This window comes from Epinephelus moara, chromosome 10 (genome assembly GCF_006386435.1).
Source record: "Epinephelus moara isolate mb chromosome 10, YSFRI_EMoa_1.0, whole genome shotgun sequence".
Lineage (NCBI taxonomy): Eukaryota > Metazoa > Chordata > Actinopteri > Perciformes > Serranidae > Epinephelus > Epinephelus moara.
Window position 1 is genome coordinate 33,072,139 of NC_065515.1, and position 7,934 is coordinate 33,080,072.

The following is a 7,934-nucleotide window of genomic DNA, read 5'->3' on the forward strand; positions in this document are numbered from 1 at the left end:
ACTGCTTCAATAAAATTCTTGGCTCCCTCTGTAAGGTCCTACAGCCATACAGGGGCATTGCATAAAAGAAAATTTTTGATTTTTTTTTTAAAAAAGTGGCTCTGGTCCTGGAAACACGACACTCATCAATCACTCATACTTTCGTACCCGAGGTACATATGAGCTGTCTCTGAAGGTAAAACAAAAATATAGATAATATATAATATATAGAGGAAAATTGGCTCTGAAAATAACGACACGAATTTCCGTTGCTGACATCTGAAACCTTCCCATTTTTAGATTTAGAGCAGAGTTCGCTGCTCTTTCTGCTGATGTCAAGTGCAAAACAGGATCTTTGTTAACCACACACCTACGGCTGGCACTGCGGCATGCCATTAATAAAGGTTACACACAAATTCAAGATGTGTGGTTTGTTTAAAATTTTAACCTAACGATTTAATATCAGCATATCAGCCATCGGCAGCTAATAAGCAAGCATGCAACAATCTCTTTATTTTGTTATTTAATAATATGAATTACTGTGTATTGTACCACAGTTAGCTTAAAATAGTTTGCATCTGCAGTTTGTTGTCAGGTCACAATAAAAACACAGAGACAGAACAGTCACTAAACAAACAGATCAGGACACCTAACACAGAATTAAACACAGTAGCACATTACCCACAAAGTCAGCTGCATGAGTGTAAGTTAGAAATTAGCACAAGGATATTTGCATATAAGCAAAACCAATAAAATACAGAGTCAGTGGTTAAAGAGTGGAGAGTCTTTTAGTACAATTTTCAATTTGGCTTTGAAGCCAAATGAAAAAGACAACAGAAAAGCTGCAACTCTTTATGTTGTCTGGAAACTACTTTTGGCAATTTGAGTTAATAATAATAATAATTACAACAATAATTATGAAGGAAAATACTAAATTAGACTCTATATGTGAAAAATAGACAATGAATCTGTGTGAAACAGTGAGCTTTAAACAAATTTGTTCATTACTTATTGAGTAAAAAGGATGGATGCATGTAATGGCCCAGTGAAACGGGATGTGGACTTAAAGGAGACAAAACAGGTAAGGTAACAACAAGATTGTGTTGTAAATGCTTTTGTATTCTCGCTCCTTGACTACTGTAGTGCACTGTTTACATGCCTCAGTAATACTTCAGTAGCTCGGCTTCAATTAGTGCAGAATGCTGCAGCTCGTGTTTTAACTGGGACAAATCATAGGTCACATATCACTCCAGTTCTTGCCTTCCTCCACCGGTTGCCAGTTAACTTCAGAATTGATTTTAAGATTCTTTTAATAACTTTTAAAGCTCAACATGGTTTAGCGCCGAGTTATATAGCTGAGCTTTTGACTACCTATGTTCCAAGGCGCAACCTGAGATGCTCAAGCCTACCCTCACCGGGACTGGTAACTAAAGGTGACTGGGCTTTTGCCAGCAAGGTCCCGAGGGTCTGATATTTTCTGCCTGAGGAGATTAGTCTGGCTAGCACATTTCCTGTTTTGAAATCATTGCTTGAAACATATTTTGTAGGAAAGCTGTCCCTTTTAATGCATGATTTGTACTTTTGTGTTTTATTTCCTTGTTGTCTTATTTTTTGCACTTTGTGAAGCACTTTGTGACTTTGTTGAGATAAGAGCTTTACAAATAAATATTATAATGTTATATTATCATAAATTAAAGCAGGATTCGCAAACAGACTGGCATCTAAACAGGCAGCCGAGACCAAAGGGACAAAGCAGGCAGAAACAAGAAGACTAGTGGTTCCCAGCCTGAGGACCACCAAGTCTATTACAGATGTGAGGGGTCATCTCATGATTACAGGGGTGAAATGATTACATGTATAAAAGTAGGTATTATTTTTCATATAGCTGCTTATTCTAACAAAGTATTGATTGCTTTCACCACTTTGGGCCTCTGAAGTTTTCTACAGGAAACCACATGAGAAGGACAAATGACTCTTTTGCTCAAGTGTTCATCATTTAAATGTTGCCGTTAGAAGATGCAGCAGCTCGCAGCACAGTTGTGGAACAGCAAGTTTTGGTTTGTTTATGAGAAACCTCGGTACAATAGAGGTGGGTGTTATGTTGTGCAAAGTGCAACAGGTAGAGCACAGCAGCAAACATGCACACTAACAAAAGACAGATGAAGTCCGGCTTCATCTCAAAGGAGTGGGAGGCAGCAACCGTCTGCTCGTGCGATTATCTTCAGCATTAATCACACTCACAGTCGAGGCACTCACTCCTTCAAATACTGAGCTGACACATCAGATATTTATGTTATATTCTGTGAAATGGGAAAATGGATTGTGTCACAAATATTTAAGTTTCCCTTCTACTTATTGTTGCTTCGCTTGCATGTTTGACCTTCACTGCACAGAATCATATACATACGTGATGCTGCCTTCAAATGAAACTTGTGAGCTTGTGGTTAATACACGGAAAGTCATGCACGCTATATGCTCGCCGTTTATGTCGCGAGGACACCGCTGCTAGGCAACAGCATCTAGATGGCATCAAGGCTAACAGCTTAGCGAGCTAGCGAATGCGTAACATAATGCAGGAAATGAAAGGCGTGATGACAGAAGGAAAAGATGAGGCTGTTGAGAATATCGACATTTTCCTTAGACATATCATAAAATTATAACCATTGTTGTATAAAGCAGAAAATCATTGCACACAGCTGGTGCCCTTTTGAGTGACAGCCAGTAGTACTGCCTTGCCCTGGGCTGCTGTGTGAGTTAGTTTGTAGTCATTTTATTTACCACAAATTGGTTGAGTAATACACAGCCGTGGCTGCTTTGCCCAGTTTCTAATCCAGCCTCCTCTGTGATTACGCTGTAACCGACACGTCTTTTTGTTTCCTTTCTCAAATGACTATAGAAAGTATCAAAATAAAGGGAACCGAGGAATTTTGGGGGGTTTACCCTTTTCTACATGTCTGAGCTGTGAGAAATGAGCTGAGAAAAATGGCTGGCCACTCATTCAGTTAGCTTTCTTTCTCTTTTTTTCCCTTACGTGTGCTGTTTATCCAGTCTTACCATGAAATGAAACGGTCACATGCAGCTGTGTTGGTTGTTGAGTTGCGCCAGGGCTGACTTCAGCCTTTTAAGGGGCTTCGTGTGAAATCGAAAGCACTAATTGTACAGACTTTGTGGTGTTCATATCTAGGTTTCAATGTATTAAATGCTGAACTAGCATCTGCACCTGGGACCTGGGCTGCACAGAAAAACATGTGTGGTGGAGTTATAGGTGATTTATTTGGGCCAACCCCACAAGCGCACTAACATTAGCTCCTGCATGAGAACAACCCTGTCAGTATGGTAGATCAGTATTGCAAAGAACTGTGGTTTTTAAATGGTATTTAAACCTGGACCCTATCTTCCCATGTTTATGTGTTTAAGTGACTAATGGGAACAATCATTTTTTAAATTAGTCCAGTATTGAGTGACAAGGCTGCAGCTGCCAAACAGGCTGCAATATAACCACTTGGGGGAATTAATCATCATCAATTTACATTTAATAAAGGGCTTGTTTTTGCCATTTAGGATATTGTTTTAAGTGTCTGACAACATTGTGGAAAGGAAACCTACAGAGGTGGACCAAGAGTAACTACACTTTTGTTTAACCAGAAACAGCCCTGAAATCCCCACCAGACATAATTACTGTAAAACACACTTTATGATGTGAAAATATGCTGGCTCTATACACGCTTAAATTACTGTTTATTTAAATGGAGTGTGAGGATTTGGCGATTTCATAAAAAGGATCTTACTCCTTAACTGTGTAGGGATTCTTCTCATAATGTTGTCAGACCCTTGGAATGATAATCTGGGTCCAGGGTGAAAAATACCCAAGTTGTAACACAATCGCACAGAAAGACATGGAAATGACGTCGTAACAACACATCACATGATGGTGGTCACATAATGTGTTAAAATTATGTGCTGGCAACATGAAAACAATGCCAGTGTAATGTCTGTTAGAAGCTGGCACAGTTTTGCTGTGAAATGGTCGCAGTCTGGTTAGGTTTAGGTGAGGAAAACACTTGGTTAGGGTTAGAGAATAGAAAAAATACTTGGTTAAGGTTAGGAAAATAAAATAAAGAGACATAAACTACATATTTTGCAAAGTTTGGTTAAGTACCTATGTGAAGTACTTTGTGAAGTTGCGTAAGGTCTTGCTCTGCATACCTAATTCATGTGTCTACCATGACAAAATAAATCCTCAGGGACTTTGCATTAGAATTGTTTTTCATGTTGCCAGCACTTGAGATGCTTTCACACCTGCCCTGTTTTGTTCGGTTCAATTAAACTCAAGTTCGTTTTCCCCCGAAGTGTGGTTCGTTTGGGCCGCCGTCACGCTTATCGTCACGCTTATCGTCGACGTAGGCTTCAGCATTAAATGCTTCACGAAGAAGTCTGTAGATATTCATGTCGGCTACATCGTGAATTAGCAATTTTCAAGTGTTCATATTCTAACTCAACGCTTACAGATTACGATGCATACGCAGAAACATAACACATTCCGACATATTTTGGAATTTTTGCATGTTTATTTGTGAAAATATTACTACAAGTGTGCGATGGCTTTCTCATGGAGGCTGCCATCATCCTGGAAAACTCGCCTGGCTGGATAGTTTTGCAATGCATCCTGGGAAATTCAATCTTCCCCTCAGTTGAGATGGGTTCGTAAGTGTGCATCACACGGCCCTTCAAATTAAGTGGGGATTTTAAGGGCTGAAAAGCACATCCCTAAAGTTTGGGACACCTTGGCCTTTCGCGGGAACGCACAAAAACAAGGGCTAGGGCCAATTTTGAGGGGAAGTGTGAGTATTGGGACGGACCCCAAGACCTTCTTGAAGAGGTGGTCTCGGTCCAATTACAAATGAACTTTGGTGCAGTTCGTTTGTGGTGAGAACGTGTTCTGACCTCGATCCGAACCAACTGCCGTCGCATTACACAGTGTTTGGGTTAAACATGAGCATGTTACAGTCCTGGAGGATTATTAATGTGCGCCTCCTCCTGTCCTGCCTTAATATGCACATTCAGCACATCCAGTGCATCAAAACATTGTTTCAAACTGTATGGTTTGACTAAAATGAACATTGACAGCAATATAATACACGATGACCAGCGCTAAAATCAACCTGCGTAGTTGTCCCTCCATTGTGACATTAGAAAGTGTCACGTTTATCTTGCAAGTGTACTCTTCTTCAACGTGTTGTTTACTTCCTGGATTTTTCCTGCGAAATTCTGACCAATCAAGAGCAGCGTTTTTGTACAAGGCATTTTTTCTGGTCCGCTTGTAAATGCTGCCATGAGAACACAAACCAACTCTAGGCAATTATGCAGCTTTGTAACTAAATTAGTCTCTGATTCGGACCAAAGCAAGACAACTCTAGGTCTGAAAGCACCCTTAATTTTAGCGCATTTCGTGCCCACCACCACGTAATTCACTGTTAGACATCATGTTCATTTTAAACTATATCTGTGAGACCATGCTGGAAGTTAGATGAAGGGCAGGGGCCCGAAACGTAACAACAATACATGAATAAATTGTTCAAGGAGCAGCTTCTGGTGTGCGGACTTTATCTTTTTATTCCATGCTGGAAGTTAGCCTTTCAGCTCTACCTGCTTGAGGTTTAACTCAACCAGAGTGATTATGTCTGCCTGGAGAGCAACCTAACTTGGCCTTTGAAACCCAGGTGCACATGCAGACAGAGCCACGGGGGAATCATTATTGTGAAACATTTATTCAGGACACCAACAATTCAACAAGCTGAGCATGCAGTAAAACATTTTTATTTTACAACCAAAACACAAAGAGGTGCATGCACAATGTGTTTTTTTAAAATCACATTTTAAACATGCCTTGAATATACCACCAAAACAAAATGTGTTTTCTGTTACTTACATGAAACTCATAGATTCAACACTAGTGAACTAAGGACATTTTTTGCACACAAAAATAAAGTTTATTACTGTATTTTGACATTCACTTCTGCATTTCAAGAAAAAACAGTTGAGTAGTATGTGAAATAATAACACCAGACAGGACAAGAAACCTAGTAGATTTCAAAATGCACTTTTGCTATTTCATCAAGAAGTTTTTCAGAGCAGAAAAGAAAGTTAGTCTGTGTTTGGCTGCATGCCCTGTGGCCACCGTTTTAAAAAACATGTCATCATTTACCAGGCTGGCTGATTATTTTCCTTCCTACATAACAACCAACATCCGTGACAAATAAAGAACCTGCTTCTCTGCCACTGGTGAACAGATGAGTTGGTTGAGTTAATATATGGATATCACACATTAATGACACCAGCACGTGGCACTGAGAACATAAATCAAATCTTTGTCTCACAAATCAACAAGCACCTGCCAAAAGAGAACTTCAGAGACCATGCAGTGGAAAATGGCAGTGAGATAGTGTCAGATAGATTGTATGTGTTAAACTGGTGTGACAGTGTCAAACTGTCGCACCATACAGTAAATGGAAAATCACCCATGCGACCTGTGAATATACAGTACTGTTGAGCTGAGACGTCTAAACTTCAAATAAAATGTCACCATTTCCTAAGACTGTTTCATTTCACTCATTGTTCTTAGTTTTGTTTAGTTTAACAGTGGAAACACTGTGTCAAAACTGTGATAAACGCAATGATGAAAAACAAATCATTGACAGAAAAGATAAAGTGACTCAACCTGAAACCCAGAGGGAGCTTTTAAGGATATCACACCTCCTCGCTGAAGATAAGAATATTAATAAACAAGTCGTAGATGTCACTACAGTGCTGGAGTGCAGATTTAATCTGGAGAGGAAAAGTTGAAGCAAAAACAGACAGAATTTTACTTGGAAAGTGAGCTTGGAAAAAAAACAGTTTCTGATTGCTTTTAATATCTTGTCAGTCATCTGTCATCTGTCAACACCCTCAGAAATGTTTTTATATATCTGAGACAGTGCTAGCAACATGTACTTTAGCTTAACTGTGGCTTAAATGATAAGCCTAGCTTTTTTCTATATTTTTGTTATCAAGAAATCCAAGAAAAGACCAAAAACATCAATGTGTTCACCCAGGTTTGGGCTTGGGGGTCCTGTGCCAGAAAAATTTGTGAATCAGACATTTAATTCTCTGCATTCTGGTGAATTTTTATGTACCAATTTGTGCTTTTTCTGTTTTAATTCAAAGTGTAAATGTCATTAATTTAATCACAATAACAGTCCTCTGCCACCTTTATGTATTTATTTGGGGGGACAATGCACCAGCCACTGAATTATAACACTTGGGCAGTGACTTCCTGCATCGGACACCAACGAAAAAAGCCGTCCTTTCACGCCAGCATGATACGCGGCTTTAAAAAACATCAATTCGCAGTGTTTTAACAATGTAGTATGTTTATTCAAAAAGAGACTATATGCAAATTTTACATTTCCTGTGTGTTTTTAAATCACCCAATGCACTTAACAGGACTGAAGCTGACACAGCGACCCAGAAGGTCAACAACAAACATATCTAAAGTACCTTGCACGTTGTATGTCGACATGGAAAGTCCATGACGAAACGTTGATATGAGTGAGAATGTGTTGCACATGTGCTAAATATCAAGGGGGACATGTCCCCTACGCCTACATGACTCTCAGTACTTTCCCACCCTGTGTGTGGCAATCAGGTGTGAGCCCATTTGATCTTACTGAGGACATAAATATACAGTGGTGTGAAAAAGTGTTTGCCCCCTTCCTGATTTCTTACTTTTTTGCATGTTTTCCACACTTAAATGTTTCAGATCATCAAACAAATTTAAACATTAGTCAAAGATAACACAAGTAAACACAAAATGCAGTTTTTAAATGAAGGGTTTTATTAATGAGGAAGAAAAAAATCCAAAGCTACATGGCCCTGTGTGAAAAAGTGTTTGCCCCCCAGCTCCTGTTAAAACATAA